The following is a 21,695-nucleotide window of genomic DNA, read 5'->3' as shown; positions in this document are numbered from 1 at the left end:
TGTGTTAAAACCGCATTTTTCGTCTCATATGGTTCGAAGAGACTTGTCCACTGTCAACATTTCTGCAATACCAATTCCGGATGGGATTGTGTGGGATAAAGTAATGTTTGATATATATGGTCCCACTGAATTGATTCAAATACCGTATGTCCTCAAATTATCAATGAATGATATTGTTATACCTGGCATTGTTTCTGATGATTGGGATGTGAAGACAGTAGATTCTATGCTAACAGATTTGCAATATTATACTGTCTATGACGATGAAGATGCTTACCAATTTAGAGATAATCATGGTGACATGTTTTGCTACAACTATTATGGACACCACTTTATTCATAAAGCTAGTAGCCCTAAGTCCATGTTTAATTATGTGCAATGGGAACATTACTCGACTCCTCCACAAGGGAGTTTGAAAACGTATTATGATAAATTTGCATATTTTTCTGGGCATGATCAACGAAATGCTAAGTCCTACTATTTTAAAGTTGCACCGTATTCTAATAAGCAAATGTTATTGACCGATACTAAATTACTGTATTCAAATTTGTTTGTATCTAAACTTTCGGTCGAGGGGTATGAATACTGGTTTAAAACTGTTGACTTGAAAAGTGTTTGGGGTTCGAAAAATTGGCAAATGCAAGGCAGGGACACGTTATTTAGAGCATGTATTATCCCTGTGCAGTTGATTTTCCTCAATGACACAGTACAACAGACTAGCTGTTTGGGCTTAGTGACAATTAGGGAGTTGACTTTGCCTAGTATACTTGTCCCTTCTAAATTAAAAAATTGGCAGCACTATGTGAATGCTACTTTTAGTGACTTTACACATTGGGTCCAGAATGGTACGCTTAACACTTCATCGTTACATCCAGGCGGGTGGTTATTATGGCCTGTAGACACTAATGTGTGTCATCAACGTTTGTCACCTCTTCAGGGGGGTTCAGGACTAGTAGGGCAGACCCTTGTTATGTATCACCAGAACATGCTGATATTATAACTACATACAGTGTGGGGAAGCTTTGTCAGCAATGGTTGAAGTCATCCACGCTGGATGCAGTTAAGTCACATCTCAAATTACTGTCTAATGATACTGATTTACAAGATTTTTTGTCAGGTCCCAAAGTACCACGGAAGAAAAGGTTCTTATACGAGGTTTAAAATGAGATTTGGAAGCTTTCACAACAAGAGGCTGCAGCCCGGTTGAGGCAGATTGATCAGGAAAATCTGATGCAGACTTTGTCTGTTGTTGATAATGGCATGCATACCCTTTCTGACCGTGTTTACACGATTGACAGCATTGTTTCCTCTGCCATTGACATTATTAAATCGGACATGTCTTCTTTATATCATGGGCAGAGTCAGACGCGGTCCATCATGTAGCTGGGTTGGACTCTTCAGACCTTGAAGGCGGGTCGCGTTCCATGGCAGCACGTTCGTGCCAGAGAGATCTTTATCTCTTTTAATTTGACTCGTCAACAACAACTGATGGCAAAAAAGGAAGCAACATATGTTATGTTAAATATTGAGAAATTAGAGAAACTGCCTTTCACGGTGGCTGAGATTCCGTCAGCTGAGTGGTTGATTCATGGGGTTATTAATTTGCCTATCTCCACTTTGCAATTTACTTCTTGTTTCAAGCACATTCGGTGGGTAAATATGAACTATTGTGAGACAGTTACATACACGAGGTGTGGGAGCTTCCCTTTCAGTACAGATGTGTTAATGGTTTGAAGGAGGTTTTTCTTAGCGGCAGCGAAGCTTCTGTCAGCCATTCAATGGTTTGTAAACAGCTGTCCTTGCACGGGGCGTGTAACGCTTCGATTGCTAACTTAGCTTGTTATCTGAAGGGAGTTCCAGTCCCGGTTATTAAAAACACTTTCCAGGTGCTTTCTAACGGCAGTTACATTGTTCTTAACAGCGAACGCTGCTGTGGCATGCGTGCCAGAATAGTTTACATCGTCGTTGTCAACAAGGCCGTTACGTGCTGCGGGAATGTGTTGTTTCCCCCCACTCAATTTAGGGAGGTAGCGGACATCTGGCCTCATATTGCTACTTCCAAGGTTGATTTCGACAAGTTGAGTCGGCTAAAAGCTTTATTGTTTCAAAAGCATGTGGCCCTTACATCTGCTAGCGAGACCTACGCACTTCAGGTGGCAAGGTCATCGGCGGAGATACAGTCCCTTTTGAATACTAACTTTCCAAATCACTTCGGTGAACTTGTGGGACGTATATTTAATGCATCCAGCACTGCTGGTATTGCACATTTTTTCAAAGTCGTTGGTGTTGGTTTTGCTCATACCTTCTCTTCCATATTCGGTTTGATACCTTCGGCTATACATTCTATTTTCGGAAGCATTTTTGGGGGTTTCCCGATTACTTTGGCTTTATTGGCTGGAGTCTTGCTGTTGTTGCTATTTTTTCGCAATGGCTGTCCCGTCACGACGAGATCCTGTATTGCTGCTGCCGTCAGCGCAGCTGTGTCGTGAACGCATGATGCAGCATTTTGGAGCAACACTCCTGGGACATTTGGAGTGTGACTGGTCTCTGTCATTCAGACCGGTTTTGGATTGTGTGCAACCCGTGTTTCGATGCCTTTGGTGCTCGTTTGAACATGCACTGGCTCTCTGTCTCTCACTGCAGCGCCCTCCAATGGTCGATACTGATCTGTTGATGTTCCTGATTAGGGCTCATTCCCAGACTTGTGCACTACGGATGCGCTTGCTTCGTGAGGCGGTTTATGAGATTCCCTTCCTGGAGGAAGATGGTATTGTCTCTTTCATAGGCCCTGCACGGGGTGCCGCCCTGAATGGTTTTGGGGCTTTGGATCACACCTGCTCCATGGTACTTTGTGACGTGGATCTTCCGATATTGACATATATCGAAGTGGAGGAACTCCTGCGTTCTATTGCTTCTGTCTGACGATTGGATTTTTACGAAATTGACACTATATTGAATTTGGCTTTATGGTCACATGTTACCTAACTTTATGACTTTGTTGTCTTCTCACCTTGTCGAAATGATTGTTTTAGATATTGTTTATATTTGGGGCATCCTTTTATATTATTGGAACCACTTGCTACCGACAAGGGAAGGGTGTAGTGTGGTTAGTTTTACATATTCATTGCGCTTTAACTTCAGGCTTTAGGCCTTTGTGCACTTTGCCCTGAATATATTTTATTCATTTGCTGACAGCTTAGAGCCTCTGTGCACTTTGCTCTACATGCTTTTTATTAGGCTTCGTACTGTTATTTTTCCAATAGCCAGTTCTACGGTGTTGTTTTTTATTCATATCACACTGTTTTGCCTACTTCAGCACTGGAGTTCTCCATAACATATTTACTCTGTGCTTCAGTCAAGGATACAGTCTGGTACATTGCCAATAGACGTGGTAGGAGTTTAGACTTGGCATTCCTGCGTAGGGACATTTTGTGATCACGATGACATGTTAGTTATAAAATCACTTCCTTGTCCCAATACACGCAAGAGGGAGATTCCGACCAGAGAACCACAACTAGACGCTGACTGTCTCGTTGCAGATGCTGAACCAAGATCACAGGTCTTTGCTCAGGTATGAGGGCTGATGTCTCCACAGTGATTCTAATAGGCAAGCTAGAAGCGTAACATGCTGTGCTCTAAATAGAACAAGCAGAGGGAGAGTAGAAACTGTTAGACAATATGATAGCTTTGTTCTTATGTTTTACTCTCCTGGTGACTATTTCAATCCTACTGTGTTGTATCGTTCTGGTTATTGCGGCTCACGCATTAATATCTAAAATACAGTCGTTTTATTAAAACATTATATAAAACTTATACTGTCTTTGTCATTTGTATATGAGATCATATTGGAAATAAGAGAGTTGGTTTGGATCTGAGTAACCACGACTTCCCTGAGAAGTTCCAAAGATGTCATGCGTTCGGCTGCCGAATCATTCCTTCCACATGGGAGAAATGAGGCACTGCTAGTTAGCCGGAGCAAAAACCGGATTTAGGGTGACAGAGTTCTTTACACGTGGGTCAGACTCAGTCCCCCACACCGTTATAGATCCTGCTACCTAGAAATCCAGTAGTCTCATTTAGAATAATGAGAGCCCACGCGACAGGGCCCAATTATAACCAATGAGGAGTAGCACGGCAGTTCCCAACCGCCTCCCGCAATGGCGCACAACGTTAGCGGAATTACCTCACTTCCACCTGTCCCTCCACACAGGACAGGCGACTGACATTTCGGGGGGTGGGCAGGACCTTGAAAATTGCTGCATCACTGGTGATATTAGGACATATTGGACATATCACACTGACCCATTACAAGTTAACAGGACGCAAAGTTCTGTTGTAGCTCCATTGTTCAGTTTGTGACTGGCTCCACACTCTTTCGTCCCTTAGATTCCTACCGCTGCCGATGAATAGGAGATGGAGACATACCCCCCGTGTACAGACCCCTGGTGGACTTGGCAACACTGGAGGACAGACACATTATCCTCACCTATAGACTGGACAGGGCCACAATCACAGAGCTGTGTGCCCAATTGGAGCCTGACCTGATACCTGGTATCCGTCACCCCACTGGGATCTCCCCTCTTGTGCAAGTGCAATCAGTTCTCCATTTCCTGGTAACTTGTTCTTTCCAAGTGACTGTGGGCTTGGCAGCAGGAATATCACAGCCAATGTTCTCAATTGTGCTGACAAGAGTGTTGTCTGCCTTGATTAAACACATGTGCAGCGACATTGTTTTCCCCCAGGTTGAAGACTTGGCCACAGTGAAGGCCAAGTTCTATGCAATGGGACATATCCCCAACATAATTGGGGTGAATGATGGAACACATATAGCATTTGTCTCCCCCCCGCCAGAATGAACAGGTGTTCAGAAATCATAAGAGTTTCCACTCTATGAATGTACAGATGGTGTTGTAGGAGGCTGGCCTGGTTTGTAGTGGGTACCTTGGGTACTAACACCTTACACCAGGTCCAGTTATCCCTTGTTAGTGAATGTAGTAGTGTTCTAGCAGTTTAGGCTGATAGAGGTAGCTATAGCAGAGCAGCTTAGGCTGAACTAGGAGACATGCAAAGCTCATGCAATACCACTTATAGTTACACAGTACTTATACACAAGCAAAGACAATACTCAGTGTTACCAAAAATAAAGGTATTTATTTGGGTGACACAGTACCAAAAATATCTTAGAGACAATACTCCTTCTGGAGGTAAGTATTATACTCAATATATACACTAGACACTAAGATTAGACAAGTAAATAGTCATAGAACAATGCAAATAATAGGAAATGCTGTAGAATGCAATGGGAGAAAATAGGTTTAGGGGCAACACAAACCATATACTAAGAAAGTGGAATGTGAATCTCGAATTCCCCTTGGACAAGTGTAGTGTGTGCAAAATCGCTGGGAGAGTAAGAATACAGTAAAGGTAAGTAAATTACCCCACCCCAGAGCCCAGAAAAGCAGGAGTAAAATACTGCAAGTTTCCTTAGGACACACTACACCTCGTTTTGGGGATTTTGCAGCGGCCAACCAAGTCTGCAAAGAACAACTACTTGATTATTGGACCTGAAGATCTGCAAAGAAAGGGGACCAAGTCCAGAAGTCGAAAGAAGTTCCAGGAAGGACAGGAGCCCCTGCCAACCCAGAAGAGGGTGCAAAAGAAGAGGCCCCGGTTAGTCAAAGACTGCAGAAATGCACCCTAGGAAGACGCCAGCAGGTTCCTGCATGATGCAAAAGATGTCCCACAGCATGAAGATAGTTGCAGACGAGACTTCGTGTTGGAAGGTGCCAACAAGCCTTGGCTACAGCAAAAGTGCGTTTCTCATCAAAATGGCGCTGTATGGATCCATGGGTGACCTGGGGGCCTCAACTCTGTGTGAGGAAGAAGAGGGGGCTCTCAGCACTTCAAAAAGCCCTCAGGATGCCAGCCTGCGCCCCCAGAAGCCGCCGGATCCGGGTTCAAAGGAGGTGCAAAATGCAGTTGATGCAGCACAACAAAAGAAGGTCCCACGCCGCCGGAGAACAACTCAGCGAGTTGAGCATCACAGGGTGGAGTGCTGGGGACCTGGGCCAGGATGTGCAAAGAGTGCACAGAGGCCTCAGGAGGTGAAGAAGACACAATACACAGGGGTACCGTTGTTCTCAGGGAAGGCAAGGTCTTACCTCGTCCAAATTGCATCAGCAGGAGCTCAGGGCAGTCTATGTCGATGATGTCCACCCTCTGTGTCCTTAGGAGCATGCTCGTCACCATGAGAGGAGTCCCAGGGTACCGGTCGTCGCCTTGGAAGGTGCCTGCTTGGAGCAGGGGAGTGACTTCATCACTCCACGGGAGATTTCTTCGGTCCTTCTGGTGCAGGATGAAGGCAGGGTGTCCCCAGAGTATGCACACTGTGGAAACTGTTGCAGTTGCTGACTTGGAGCTAAGGTTGCTGAAGAAAAGTGTCTCTTGTAGACACCTTGTTGCAGTCACAGCGTTTCTTGGAGCAGGCTGCGGTTGATCCAAGGTCAGAAGAGTCTGAAGTTGTTGCAGAGTATTCCTGAAGGAAACTTGCAAGCAGACTCTGAAGAGAACCCACAGTAGAGACCCTAAATAGCCCTGAAAAGGGGATTGGCTACCTTATCAGGTATGGACCTCTGATGTCACCTGCTGGCACTGGCCACTCAGAGCCCTCCAAAGTGCCCCCACACCTTGCAAAGCAAGATGGCTGAAGTCTGGGACACAATGGAGGAGCTCTGGGCACCACCCCTGGGTTGGTGATGGACAGAGGAGTGGTCACTCCCCTTTCCTTTGTCCAGTTTCCCACCAGAGCAGGGGAGAAGGGGTCCCTGAACCGGTGTAGAATGGTTTATGCAAAGAGGGCACCATCTGTGCCCTTCAAAGCATTCCTAGAGGCTGGGGGAGGGGTGTAACACCTATTTCCAAAGGGAGAGGGTATAGCACCCTGTTCTCCGAGGAAATGCTTTGCTCTGCCTTCCTGGAAATGGGGTGCCCAGATCCCAGGAGGGCAGAACCATGTCTGTGAGGTGGCAGCAGCTGTAGCTGCAGTGCAAGCCTCAGAGAGCTGGTTTGTCAGTACTGGGGCTCCATGGTGGAGCCCCCAGGATGCATGGAATTGGCTCCCCAATACCTGATATTGGAATGGGGGGACAATTCCATGATCTTAGACATGTTACATGGCCATATTCGGAGTTACAATTGTGAAGCTACATATAGGTATTGACCTATATGTAGTGCACGCGTGTAATGGCGTCCCAGCACTCACAAAGTCCGGGGAAATGGCCCTGAACTATGTGGGGGCACCTTTGCTAGTGCAGGGTGCCCTCACACTTGGTAACTTTGCACCTAACCTTCAGCAAGTGAAGGTTAGACATATAAGTGACTTATAAGTTACTTAAGTGCAGTGAAAATGGCTGTGAAATAACGTGTGCATTATTTCACGCAGGCTGCAATGGCAGTCCTGTGTAAGGGTTTGTCTGAGCTCCGTATGGGTGGCAAAAGAAATGCTGCAGCCCATATGGATCTCTTGGAACCCCAATCCCTGGGTACCTTGGTACCATATACTAGGGACTTATAAGGGGGGTCCAGTATGCCAATTGAAATTTGTAAATGAAGTCACTGGCCTACAGTGACAAATTTAAAAGCAGAGAGAGCATAAGCACTGGGGTTCTTCGTAGCAGAGCCTCAGTGATATAGTTAGGCAATACACAGGCATACACATTAGGCCACAAACTATGAGCTCTGGGGTCCTAGCTATCAGGATCCCAGTGAGACAGGCAAAACACACTGACATATAGGTTTTCATCTATGAGCACTGGGGTGCTGGCTAGCAGGATCCCAGTGACACAGTAAAAACACACTGACACACACTCACAAACAGACCAAAAGTGGCGGTAACCATACTAGAAAGAGGCTACTTTTTCACAGGTGTGCCTTGCGGACCAGTACATCTCCCACGTCAATGCTAAGTATCCTGGGTCGGTGCATGATGCCTTTGTCCTGAGGAATAGAAGCATCCCAAATGTGATGGCCCAACTACAGAGGCACAGGGTGTGGCTAATAGGTGAGCCCTGGTTCCCACCCAGTAGATGTTCGTGTATGGGTATGGTGTGGGCCATATGGGATAGTGTGTGGCTAAATGTGTCCCTCAATATTTCAGGTGACTCTGGTTACTTCAACCTATCATGGCTGCTGACCCCTGTGAGGAATGCCAGGACAAGGGAAGAAGAACGTTATAATGAGGCCCATGGGCAAACCAGAAGGATAACTGAAAGGACCTTTGGCCTCCTGAAGGCCTGGTTCAGGTGCCTACATCTGACAGATGGATCCCTGTGCTACTTACCAAATAATGTCTGCCAGATAGTGGTGGCATGAAGCATGTTGCATAACCTGGGCCTCAGACGCCATGACCCATTCCTGCAAGAGGAGGAGGCTTGAGATGCCTGTGTGCCAGCAGTGGACCCTGTGGACAGTGAGGATGAGGAGGCAGAGGATGACAATGAGGACAACAGAACATCTGTCATCAGGCAATACTTCCAATGACACAGGTAGAATAGTGTTACTTCATACTTCAATGACATTTGTTTGATTGTCTGTGTCACTTGCATGCTGATATTTCCCACTTCTAGGCCCACTTACTATTTCCTCTGGCAATTCATTTTTCAGATGTTGGTGACCTCACATATACTCCTGGTGTGATCACTGCAGCCAGCTACAGGTCATTAATCTATGCTCATTTTCTGTACAGTTGAATTAAACTGTTTGTACCTGTTTCAATGAATACATAATTGATATACATGACATACTCCAAATCATTTTTTTTTCCAAGGGTGTTTATTGAAGTGCTAAGAAAAAGAGGGGGTAGTGCAATGGGATGGGGTGATGATGGAGGAAAGTCCAGGGAATTGTTCCAGTCTGTTTGTAGCACAGGTGCATTGTCCATGGGGATATAGGAAGGGGAGCAATGGCAGTTCAAGGTGACTGAGTGGGACACAAGGGTGACAATCAGGAGAGTCTCATTTCCTGGTGGGGGTCTCGGCAAGTGTCTCTGGCTTCTGTCTGGATGTAGGGAACGTTTGCATGGTGTTTCACCTTTTGCAGGGGAAGGGGTGCTGGTGGCCTGTGAGTCCTGTGGCGGGGCCTCCTGTCCACTAGCGGCAGCAGAGGTGGAAGGCTGTTCAGATGTCTGGCTAGTGGCAGGGGCCCACTGGTGTGAGACTGCCTCCCTCATAATATTGGCCATGTCTGCCAGCACCCCTGCTATGGAGACCAGGGTGTTGTTGATGGCCTGTAAGTACTCCCTGATCCACTTGTACTGCCCCTCCTGCAGCCGCCTGTTCTCCTGCACATTGTCCAGTATCTGGCCCATCGTGTCCTGGGAATGTTGTTAGGCTCCCAGGATCTCTGCAAGTTCCTCCTGGAGAGTCGGTTCCCTGGGCCTGTCCTCCCCCGACGCACAGCAGTCCTCTCAGTTTCCCTGTTGACCTGTGCCTCTGGCAGCTGAACCATGTGCCCACTGACCCCTGGTCCCTGATTGTCTTGGGTATGAGGTGTGGTCTGGGGTCCCTATAGAGGTGGACACACTGCTGATTGATGTGTCCTGGGGGCAGAGGTGTGGGTGCGCTGGGTGGGTACTGTGGTGGTGTTTCCTGATGGGGGAGGCTCTGTGGAGGTGTGTGACTGGGCCTGGGTAACTGGCTGTCCAGAGGTCCCTGATGGGTCAGGTAGGTCATCCAGATCCTGAAGACCAGAGTTGCTGTCATCACTGTGGGCCTCTTCAGTTGGGGGACTGGATAGTGCTGGCACCTCTTCTCCGGTGACATTGTCTGGGGTACCTGTGGCGATGTAAATGATGTGTTATGGTTTCTGTGTCTGACATATTGTGCATCCTTGCCCTGGCTTCTTTGGTTGTATTTGCCCTAGCAGCTTTCATTTGTGTACGTTGGTGTATGGTGGGATAGCTAAATCACTATAGTGTGCATGCTTTAGTGATAAGTGTCCATGCAGGGCTGTGACTGTTGTCCATGCATCGGTAAAGCATGCAAGGCTTGGCATAGGGATGAGTGAGATGTGATGGTAGGGTGTGTGGGAAGTGGTGAAGTTATGGGTGAGAAGGTGAGGGTGGGGGTATGTGAGGGCATGCAGGTAGGGGGTAGTAGTAGTAGAGTGTTGACTTACCAGAGTCCAGTCCTCCTCCTACTCCATCCAGGCCCTCAGGATCCTCCCATGCTGTTAATTGCGGGGGAGGAGGTGGGTGTCCACCGCCAGTCCTCTGTACAGCAAGCTGGTGTCTTGCTGCAATAGAACGTACCTTCCCCCATAGGTCGTTCCACCTCTTCCTGATGTCATCCATAGTTCTTGGGTGCTGTCCCACGGCGTTGATCCTGTACACGATTCTCCGCCACAGCTCCATCTTCCTAGCTATTGATATCTGCTGCACCTGTGCTCCAAATAACTGTGGCTCTACCCTGATAATTTCCTCCACCATGACCCTTAGCTTCTCCTCTGTGAAACGGGGGTGTCTTTGTGGTGCCATTGGTGTTGTGTGAGGTGTGTAGGTGTGGGTGTGTTGGCTAATGTGTTGGGGTGTGTGATGTGGGGTGCGTGAGTGGTGTATAGGTGTAAATGGTGTGTGGCTCTAGTTGTGTCAGTGGTCTTGGTGTCTCTCTGCTGGCAATGGTTTGAAATGGTAAAGGGTTGTGGGTAATGTGGGTTTGTGTTTTATAGTGGTGTGGGTGTGTGGATGTGGTGTGTCTATGGGTGTCAGGTGTGTGGTGTTTGAATTGTCCAATGTGGTGTTGTTTTGTTTGTGTGTGTCCATTGTGAGCGCGGCGGTATGTACCACCAATGGTTTACCGCCGTTGAATGTCCGCCGTGGTTATTCATGGGTCATAATGTGATAGGCGTTGTTTTGTTGGCGTAACGGTGTGGGTTTTGGGACTGACAGTTTATCACTGACCTTTGGTATGGCGGATTTGTGTATGTAGCTGAATACTGACGGATTGGTGTGTGTGTGTCATAATATGGTGAAAGGATATCTACAGCCGCCGCAATAAATTGGCGGCAGTCAGCGTGGCGGTAGATTGGATTTACCACCAATGTCATAATGAGGGCCATAGTGTATTTTTATTTTAAATTAGGTACTAAAATGACAAAAACTTATCAAGGGGAACCGGAGATATGATTTTAAAAAGGTAAATTAATTTGTTTAGGTTCCAATAAATCTTTCTAATAGGCATTGCAGTTCCTGAGCCAGCAGGCTAGCAGGACTACCAGTCCTCTTTTGGACTGGCAACAACAGGTTGGAAGCCAGTTACGGGGACTACTTAGTTCCAGGACGAGATTTACCTGTCAGGTCCAGCAGTCTCAGAGTCCCCACAGCAGATTTCAATGGGATTCCGGTCCCTGATGCCGGGTATGGATGATTCTGAGGATGCTGAGACGATGACATGGAGGCTTACGATGCTGGAGGTGTGGAAGAGATGTGGTGAGTGTTCCTGCAGCTTCAAACTTCAGGGGTACTCTCCAGTGTCAGGTCCCAAACGCCATTGATGCCCAGTGAAGTACAGTGCAGGTCCTGTTGCCACTGGTTGACGGGTGTCCAGTTACAGTGGTCTTCAGCAGTTGTCCACAGGTGGTTGTCTCTTTCTTGCAGGAGGACAAGGGACCCCTTCGACGATGGCCAGGGGTCCCACGGACATGCGGACACCTCATGCAGGTCAGCACTCTGTCTCTCAGCAGGCACTTTGGCATCCAGCAACTGGCAGGTGATCCTGGGCAGCTGGGCTCTCACAAGTACAGGCCTTTTTGAGCTTTTGTGTCCCTGAATCTGAACAACAAGTCTGCTGCACAGAGCTTGAAGCCAGAACCTTGTGGCCTGGCACAAATGTGTCCTTTTTTCCACAGTGGCCACTGTAGGGACAGCCCTTTTGACTAGACTAGTCCCTCGGGGTTGAGCAAGTGCAGTTAGTCTTTGGTGCACCCTCTCTTTGCTGGGTTAACGGAGAAGCAGGGCAGTCTTCCTTAAGTTCTGGGCACAAGTGGAGCTCTTCTTGAACGAGTGGTCTCAGTCCTCTTTGCTACTCCTTTGACTTCAGTAGGTACAGTCCTTCCTTAGTGCAGCCTCTCTTTGCTGTCCTTCTAAAGTCACCTTTCTATGAAAAGTTACCTTAAATCCAATCTCTGCAATGAGTAATGTAATGATTCGTTTGATATCATAGAGTAATATCCTTGGTGGTCCTAAATGGAAGTTAATACTAGCTCCATGTTAGCCAAAGGGACTGTCGGAATTGCTACAACGAAAGTGACAATTTCATGTTTTCACCATCAGAGCATGTTAAGTACAGAAGGACCATGCCCTTCTTTCGTTATTAAACACTCTGCCTAGTGGGGTACCAAGGTCTTCCCTAGGGGCTAGTTACTAATACTAAAAAGGAAGGTTTGAACTGGTAAAAGGGTTTATTTTTACCATGCTGAGCTGGCAGGTATAAACTGTCTGACCAGGCAGCAGTCGCAGGCCTAGAGTCAAGTTTTCACTTTGCAACAGCACTGGTGGTACATTTAAAAGCTGAGTTCTACTGATGACATTTAATTTACAAGCCCTGGGTACCTCTTTTACCATATGCTAGGAACTTTTAAGTAAACTTATTTAACCAATCGTGTATTAGCTAATTGAACACATCCTTTGGGGGCCAGAGCATATGCATTGGGTCCTGGGCAGCAAAAATCAGCAGTCAGTCAAAACTCTTGGGAGGGGTGATCATACAAAAAGAGGTCCTTTCCTACGCGTCCCTCCTCACAATGAAATGTTATAAGTAACTAACCCTTCTCCTCACAGTTCTCAACTAAGTAGAAAAACCTGGAAACCTGGAGCATGCCTACTCCCAGGTCTGTATTCCGTTATAAAGTCCATTCCCTCTAGGTAAATGGATCACCTCAACCATTGAAGGCCTGTGGTCAGTTTGAACTTAGAAGTAAATCCCAAGCAAGTAGTGCCTTAGCTTCTTCAGGGACCAGACCAAGGTAAAGGCTTTCCTCTCAATGGCACTCCAAAACTGCTCTGTGGAAGAAGTCTCCTTCTAAAGGCAACTGGTTTTTCCTAGCCCTCACGTATTACCTGTGACACCACTGCCACAATTCCATGTTCTGAAGCATCAGACTGGCCAACGAACTCTCTGCTGTAGCTAGGTGCTTTTGGGACAGATGTTGCGCACAATGGTACCTTCAAGTCATCAAAGGCCTTCTGACACTCTACAGACCAAATTACTTTCTTTGGCTGTTTCTTAGAGGTGAGTTCTATCAGAAGGAGCACTATAGTGTCATACTCCTTCACAAATCTCTTGTATTATCTAGCCAGGCCCCAAACGGCCATGACCTGGGTGTGAATATTGAGAAGCAACCAAACTAGAATCGCCTGGATCTTGTGCTTGAGAGGCTGTGCATGCCCTCCACCTACAAGGTGGCCTAGGTACATGGCAGATCCCTGCCCTAATTGCCGTTTAGTTTTTTTTTTTACATTTCTTTATGAGGTTTTTGTGTTATTGTATAACAGCAGTAAAAATAAGACATCCAATGGTCACAAAAGTCTACATTAGTTTCACCAATCACAGTTTGGCGTGACATAGGCATTAATACGCCCTGTGACCCCTTCCACCCGCACCATGTCATTACCCAAGCAATGCAAGGCAAATTATCGTCCCAGCTCATATTTGCCATTTATTGGATTTAATGGTCAGGCCTCCCTATTGCAGGGCCTGAAGCATTTCCTTCAAGTGGGTTAAGTGGTCCTCCCAGATGGACTGAATATTGATAGATCATCCAGATATGCTGCACTGAAAGCTTCTAACCCATACGGAACTCTGTTCACCAACCTTTGGAAGGTGGCAGGTGCACTGTTCAGGCCAAACGGCATTTTGTAAAACTGAAAGTGGCCCTCTGACATTGTAAAAGCAGACCTTTCCTTTGCATCTGAGGGTATGGGTAACTGCCAGTAACCTGAATTCAAATAAAAAATGCTTAGGTACTTTAGCAGCTCCTAACCTCTCAATGAGCTCATCAGCTCTTTGGATGGGGTGAGCATCAGTCATGGTGACTACACTAAGGGCCAGATGTAGGAAACAGTTTGCGACTCGCAAACGGCAAAAATAAGTCCCCTGTAGTCCACACAGAATCTCAACTCTGGCTTCTCAACATGTGGGTTGGGTTTGGGTACTAGCACCACTGGGATGGTCCAAGCAAATCTGATGGTTCAATCACAGAGTGCTCAAATCACAGAACAGTCAGCCTTAGCCAAAATAACAATTGTAAAGCATTTAGAAGTACCACAACAACAGATAAAAGACACAACACAATAAAAATCCAACACCAAATTATAAAAATAGAGTGTATTTAAATCATAATTTAGGTACTAAGGGCCAGATGTAGGAAAGAAGCAAATTGCGACTTGCAATTTGCGAGTCCGTGCGACTCGCAAATTGCAAGTCGCAATTTGCTATGCAGAAAGGTGTCTCAGACACCTTCTGCGAGTCGCTATGGGGTCGCAAAGACCCACCTCATTAATGTTAATGAGGTGGGTCGCAATTTGCGACCCCATAGCGACTCAGGGCACTCACGGGGATGGAGGCCTGCTGGGAACAGCAGACCTCCATGTCCGTGACTGCTTTTCAATAAAGCAGTTTTTTTTTTCCAAGTGTAGCCCGTTTTCCTTAAAGGAAAACCAGCTGCACTTAGAAAAAAAAAACGAAACCTTTTGTTTGGGATTTTTTCAGGGCAGGTAGTGGTCCCTTGGACCACTGCCTGCTCTGAAAAAATTATTTTGGGTCCAGTCACAAAGGGGAAGGGGTCAAATGGGGTCACTTCAAGTGGATGGTAACTGCGACTCCATTTGCGACCGCGTACGCGGTCGCAAATGGAATTGCATACCACTGCGACTCGCAAATAGGAAGGGAACACCCCTTTGGTTCCGACTGGCAAAATGCATTTCTACATAGCAAACATGCATTTGTGACTCGCAAACGGCGATTTTCGCCGTTTACGAGTCGCAAAGTGTTTGCTACATCTGGCCCCTAATGACATACATCTACGAAGGGAAGTGAAGATGTGTTTTTAAAAAAGTTAATTATATTCTTTTAAGTTTCAGTATATCTTTGTAATTGGTGTTGTACTTCCGGAGCCAGTGGAAGGAGTAATCACAGTGTGAGTGCAGTAAGCAGTCTTTCTGTGCTTAAAACAGTCTAACGTATGTCCATTGGACTCTCTGCTAATGGGAAGATGCTACATACTCTGCATTACTTCTCCTTTAAATTAAATATGTGCTTTATATCAATCATTGCTAAAAAAGCAACATGTTTTATAAGCACTGGAAAAACAAAGTTTTGGTCTGTTTTGGGGGTAAGGTAGCAGAATGAACAATGGTAAGAACTGATTTAAAAAGGTTTGTAAAACATTTCAAAAATGCAACTGAACTCCACAAAAAACACTGAACGCAGGACACCCTAGATATAATACAATGCTGGTGTGATATAGTTACAGTTTGTTAGACATTGGGTCTCCAGTTGGCATAGATATGCACCCTGTCCAAGTAGGGACTACAATCCTAGCCGGGGTAAGTCAGATACACACCATAAATTAAGCTATGCTCACCCTCTGGTAGATTGCCACAGAGTAGGCAGGCTTATCTAAGGAGGCAAAGTGTAAAGTATTTGTTCAACACTTAAAACAGTAACACACCAAAAACACCACAAAAAGACTCCACACCAAGTTAGAAAAGTAGATCATAGTTTTATGGTTTTATGAGTAAAGCAAGACCAAAGCAACAAAAATCCAATAAGTAGATGTTGAGATATGAATTTTTAAAGAATATCTACAAATGTAATGCTTAGAAGCTAAAGCTTCAACAGGGGCTATCCGGTCGTGCTAGACTGGGGTAAATCCAAAAGTTCATGCCGACCGCGATGGACTGCAGGTCTGCTACAGAGACCAACTTTGATCCCCTGAAAAATTACCTTGTATGAAAGGTTGCACCGACATTGAAGATCCACTTTGATGAGCAAAGGGGACGATGTGAAGGCAATGTGTCAGTTCAGATACCCCCCAGGCCAGGACTGGAAGGCAAGACATACACTTGGCAAGGCAAGGCTGTAGCAGTTTGAAGTCAAGTCTTTGATGTCACTGGGACTTTAAAACCGGAGGCAAGTGTAGCCGGCAGACGGATGTTCCGGCTACAGTGAGAACAGAATCGGGAACAGAGTCCCGATTCTCCCTCCCTGACGATGCCCTGCCCCGGGCGCCATAGCAACGTAGGCGCCGCCAGCCTCGCAGGGAACCCGGATATCCTGGTTCCCGAAACTGTAAAAATAGAAGACGGACTACGCGCGCGGCGCGTAGAGGAGGAGAGAGACGCCGACAGAGCCGGGGGAACACCGAGAGGAGGACCTGAGGAAACAGAAGGAACACTGAGTACAAGAGAAGCCCTGAACCCGAGCGCCCAAGACCGGATTGCAACCAAGGAGGAAGCAGAAGAGCGGGAACTCCGCCACGTCCCAGGAGGGACGAAGCTCAACCAGGTACGGTCCTATATAAAGGACAGTTTCTGGTTAAAAGGGAGAGGGACACCAAGAGAGGAGAGGGGAGGGAGACTACAGGGAGAGGGGAGGGGGCTTATGGGGAGAGGGGAGGAGGAGAGGGACGCTAGAAAGGAGGAAGAAGGGCATTAAGGAACAGGAGCCCTATATAGAGGGGAAAAATTAGAAGACTGGAAACTAAGAGCACTAGAAGGAAGGAACTAAAAGTATTAAAATTAAGAGCACCCCAGAAATAAAAACCTGTCACTCCGAAGACACTCAAAAGTGACTACTCCTTTACATTCTGACTTCCAACTCGTCACACTATCCTAGGGGACGGTTCCACTCTCTCTCTCTCTCTCTCTCATTCTTTTTATTGTGTTAACACTAAACGTACTTCAGCAAACCCCAGACTCACCCATATCTCCATTCCTCTTGTTTCCGGTATACCTGGGAGTCCCATGAAGAGTATCTTCGCGGGTCAAGAGGAAACCTGGGAAGAAGAGAAGAGACAACTTAGCACGGAGAACCTACAAACCATATAACTCTGAAGACTACCTCGTACCACTAAAACTAAATAAAGTCATCATTCACAACCCGCCTGAGCCTCATAGTCCTCATTATCGCCACACCCACTGCCACAGTGGTGTCAGAAGTGGGATTTTCAACAGTATGCGATTAAAGGGCCGACCCAAGGTGAAAATGGGGAAAAAACCCACTCTGGAGGACATGATCCAACAGCTAGCTGAAGGACAGCGTCACGTTCAGTTAGTATGGGAGGCCCATCAGAGGGAGGCTAAAGAAGATAGAGAGGCCTTGCAGAGTGCGTTAAAGAGCCAAGCCACCATCATGGCAAAATAATCAATTAGTACATGAAACGGCCCTCCAAAAGCTCACTGACACAATTGCAGCTAGCAAGGTCCACCCTAATGTGCCTAGCTCGGTTCTCCAGAAGTACCAGGACGGAGAGGATCCCGATGCTTTCTTTACCAACTTTGAAAGAGTGGCCTCCTCTGCCCAATGGCCGTAAGAACGTTGGGGTCAATATATAGCGCCATTACTGACAGGTATCCTCCAAACTGCCTATCAAGTTGCGAATCAGGATGGTACCACTCCCTACAAAGACATTAAAAAGAGCATATTGGAGAGAGTAGGTCATGATTTGGAGTATTACTGCCTGCGGTTCCGGAAGATAAAATGGGGGCCTGCGGAAGACCCCCGGCCATTTTATTATAAAGTAAAGGACCTAGGGTTGAAATGGCTGGGACCTATAGGAACAGAGACGAAAGACATTATAAAGGTGGTGATCTTGGAGCAATATTTAGAATCTCTCCCTCCCTCTACTCGGAGTTGGATACGCCAACACCCTAATGTCAATACGGCCATGGCCGTGGACTTAGCCTGCGCTTACCACCGTTCGACCGACTTCAAGAGCTTGAACTCTAAGACACCTACTAGACCCACAGCCATACCGCTAAGAAGCTTTCCCAGAAAAACCTTAGAAGACGCGGGGCTCCCCAAACTCGGGGACAATCCGCCTATGCAACAGCCACAGTGTTATAGCTGTGGTGAATGGGGGCATATAGCTCGAATATGCTCCTGGAAAAACCTGAACCTATGGAGATTGGAATCACGAGGGGATGAGTCTTATGCACAGGAGGGGGTGATACCAGACACAGACAAGAAGTTAAAGTAAACGGGAAAGTGCTCCTAGCCCTGATAGATTCGGGATGTAGCCAATCCGTTATAAGAGCTGATGTGATAAGCCTATCTGGGCAAACCACACACCAATGGGTATCTATCTGCTGCATACACGGGGACAAAGTCAATTACCCCCTTTCCATTGTACGAGTAGAATGGGAAGGACAACATGACCTACTACTGGTGGGGGTTATGGATCGCTTGGTGGAGGATTGTATATTAGGAACTGACTATATACGGTTCCCTGAGCTGTTAAAAAGGGTAAGATCTCGAATCGCGTCAGATTTCTGGTGGGCGGAGGCCCCGTTTTCCGGTAGCTATAGAGAGGACAAACCCTGTCGTCCTAAGCCCACCAGGTGAGAAAAAAGACAAATAAAGCAACAGTATCGGAATTTCGAAAAAGAAAAGAACATAGAGAAGGTAGTGGCCAATATTACAGCTCCCTCTCCTTCCTTCAGAGTCAGCCAGCGAGAAGATCCCTCTCTCCGTAATACTTGGAAAACGGCCAAACCAGAGTCTACTAATGAGGTGGGTCCGTACTTCATTGTCCAAAAAAATCTCCTCTACCGAGTCGTTAAACGCGACAACATCGAGAAACGGCAGTTAGTAGTACCCGAGCCCTATCGCCTACAGGTACTCTTTTTGGCCCACAATCAGCCGGGAGGGGGACACTATGGTAGGGAGAAGACTGAAGAATATTTGTTAAGGAGATTTTATTGGCCCGTAGTATACCCACAACTTCGACGGTACTGTGCCCAGTGTCCCCGGTGTCAACTTATAGATCCTGGACCCCAAAGGAAAGCACCCCTCCAACCCCTACCCATCATTGAAGTCCCTTTTTCCAGGATCAGCATGGACTTAGTAGGCCCACTTCTCCCATCCACCAAAGGTCACACTTATATTCTAGTTCTAGTGGACTATGCCACCCGGTACCCTGAGGCTACACCCCTTACTAGCATGACGTCTAAAAATGTAGCCCAAGCTATGATCACTTTCTTTGCTAGAGTCGGGTTTCCCAATGAAATCCTGACGGATCAAGGGACACCTTTCATGTCTTCATTAATGGCCAATATTTGTAAGACTCTTGGGATCAAACAAATCAAGACCTCAGTTTATCATCCCCAGACGGATGGCTTGGTTGAACGGTACAACCGCACCATAAAAACATTATTGAAGAAAACGGTCTCCGAATCGGGGCGGGATTGGGACCGGAAGCTTCCATTAGTCCTGTATGCCATAAGATCACATGAACAGGCCTCTACCGGACATAGCCCTTCGAACTCGTCTTTGGACGACAACCCCGTAGTCTGCTAGACATGGCAGCGGAATTATGGGAAGAAAATGGAGAGGAAGAAAAGCCCCTATTAGATTACATATACGATCTTAAAAACCACCTGCAAACAGTATGGGAGGACGTGCGTAAACATCTGGAAAAAGCTCAAAATACCCAAAAGAAATATTATGACAAAGGAACAAAACCACGATACTTGCAACCTAATGATAAGGTCCTTATATTAAGACCCTGTTCAGACAATAAGCTCCTGGCCAAGTGGCAGGGCACATATAATATATTAAAAGCAATTTCCCCTGTTACTTACCTGGTGGAAATATCCAAAAATCCCAATAGAATGCAAATTTACCATATTAACTTGCTAAAAAAAAGGGAAGAACCCACAATCGTGCCAAATCAGTCAGCTACCGGATTCCTAATAACCCCTGAGGAACCCCTAGACATTGAGTTGTGTCCCCCCACTAGCACCGATGTAAATATAGAGACACCCCACATTAATGCCAACATCACAGGAGATCAGATGAATCAACTAAAAAACCTCTTAAAACGACATAGTCGGTTTTTCTCGGGAATACCTGGAAAAACTCATCTGATCCAACATCACATCAGAACTCCTGAGGGGAAAGTCATAAGACTACGCCCTTATCGTATCCCAGAGGCCCGCCGACATTTAAGTGAAGAAGAGGTACAAGCTATGTTAAAATTGAAGGTAATAGAGCCATCTACAAGTCCTTGGTGTTCCCCCGTGTCCTCGTCCCAAAACCGGACGGTTCGATAAGATTCTGTATTGACTTCCACCGTCCAAATGAAATTTCCCTATTCGATACATACCCTATCCCCAGAGTGGACGACCTACTCGAACGACTAGGCAAAGCCCAATATATGTCAACACTCGATTTAACAAAAGGGTACTGGCAAATACCCCTAGCACCAGCTGATAGGGAGAAAACTGCTTTCTCCACTCATTCAGGGCTCTACCATTTTACGGTACTCCCATTTGGGCTCCACGGGGCTCCAGCCACATTCAAAGGCTAATGGACCACCTCTTAAGACCTTTTCAAAAGTATGCCGCCGCCTATTGTGGTCTTCAGCGACACATGGGAAGACCATCTTGTCCATCTCCATGAAATATTTCAGGCATTACACGCAGCCGGTCTCACAGCCAATCCAAAAAAATGCCATCTGGGTTATGACCACATTGCTTGTCTGGGGTATTTTATAGGAAAGGGCCAGCTCCGACCACAAAAGAGCAAGATAGAGGCCATCCAGCAAGACCCTACCCCCACAACGAAGAAGGAACTTTGCTCCTTCTTGGGGTTAATTGGTTATTATCTACGTTTCATACCTCGATATTCTACCTTGGCCGCCCCCCTCACAGACCTCCTTAAAAAAAACTGCCATCTAAGATAACATCCCTATCTGACTAACAACTGACTAGTTTTAATCAATTAAAATCCTACCTCACTACAGAGCCAGTCCTAAGGTGTCTTGATTTCACTAAGGATTTCCATCTTCATACGGACGCCTCGGATGTGGGTTTAGGGGCGGTACTTTCCCACCCTGACGACGATGGTCATGACCACCCCATTGTCTTCATTAGTAGGAAACTGTTACCCAGGGAGTGTCACTATCCGATTATCGAACGTGAATGTCTTGCTATCAAATGGGCTGTTGAGAACCTGAGGTACTATCTCTTGGGACATCCTTTCGTTCTATTTACTGACCATGCTCCCCTGACTTGGTTGGCTTCCCATAAGGACTCCAACACCCGCATCCTTAGATGGTTTATGGAACTACAACCCTTCTCTTTTAAGGTTCGTCATATTCCGGGTACTCTCCAAGGACCTACAGACTATTTGTCTCGATTTCCTGGACCTTCGGAACTGTATCAGTCCCGATCTTGGGATGGGGTGTGTAGCCGGCAGACGGATGTTCCGGCTACTGTGAGAACAGAATCGGGAACAGAGTCCCGATTCTCCCTCCCTGATGACGCCCTGCCCGGGCGCCATAGCAACGTAGGCGCCGCCAGCCTCGCAGGGAACCCGGATTTCCGGGTTCCCGAAACTGTAAAAATAGAAGACGGACTACGCACACGGCGCATAGAGGAGGAGAGAGACGCTGACAGAGCCGGGGGAACGCCGAGAGGA

At 46.7% G+C, this 21,695-nt stretch overlaps 1 long non-coding RNA gene across 1 annotated transcript in view; it reads right to left on the bottom strand.

Annotated features, from left to right (window-relative positions):
- LOC138258670 (uncharacterized) overlaps positions 1 to 21,695 on the bottom strand; it is a 123,223-nt gene that overhangs the window by 96,259 nt on the left and 5,269 nt on the right. Inside the window, exon 3 of the long non-coding RNA XR_011198490.1 lies at positions 16,975 to 17,049. This is a non-coding gene — a long non-coding RNA (uncharacterized lncRNA). The remainder of the gene's footprint in view (positions 1 to 16,974; positions 17,050 to 21,695) is intronic.

This window comes from Pleurodeles waltl, chromosome 9, assembly GCF_031143425.1.
Source record: "Pleurodeles waltl isolate 20211129_DDA chromosome 9, aPleWal1.hap1.20221129, whole genome shotgun sequence".
Lineage (NCBI taxonomy): Eukaryota > Metazoa > Chordata > Amphibia > Caudata > Salamandridae > Pleurodeles > Pleurodeles waltl.
The sequence above is the reverse complement of the archived record's forward strand: the minus strand, read 5'-3'. Positions and strand labels throughout refer to the sequence as shown.